Source organism: Morone saxatilis, unplaced genomic scaffold (genome assembly GCF_004916995.1).
Source record: "Morone saxatilis isolate NCDOM2014 unplaced genomic scaffold, NCSU_SB_2.0 Contig11, whole genome shotgun sequence".
NCBI classification, from domain to species: domain Eukaryota; kingdom Metazoa; phylum Chordata; class Actinopteri; family Moronidae; genus Morone; species Morone saxatilis.
The window spans coordinates 2,481,430-2,481,645 of record NW_023339663.1 but is presented as its reverse complement, the minus strand read 5'-3'; the positions used below and the strand labels follow the sequence as shown (position 1 = coordinate 2,481,645).

Here is a 216-nt window from a genome sequence, read left to right as displayed (position 1 = left end):
AGATATTTAGAACTACTGTTTTAATTCAAATCGAATATAAAATGATTTAGCAGATGCATTTTGCTAAGAATTCCTATAAATTGCTTTATATTTGAATTAGTTAACACTGAAAATTAATTACTAAACTAAAATCATGTGAAACTTTATCAAGCTCAATATAAACTTCCTGTGCAATATAAATTATATTTAAACTGAACTTTCATTTAATTTAAGCTC

At 22.7% G+C, this 216-nt stretch overlaps 1 protein-coding gene across 4 annotated transcripts in view; it reads right to left on the bottom strand.

Annotated features, from left to right (window-relative positions):
• Positions 1-216, bottom strand: part of tp53bp1 (tumor protein p53 binding protein, 1) — a 32,460-nt gene that overhangs the window by 19,796 nt on the left and 12,448 nt on the right. The gene's annotated exons all lie outside the window — the stretch shown is intronic.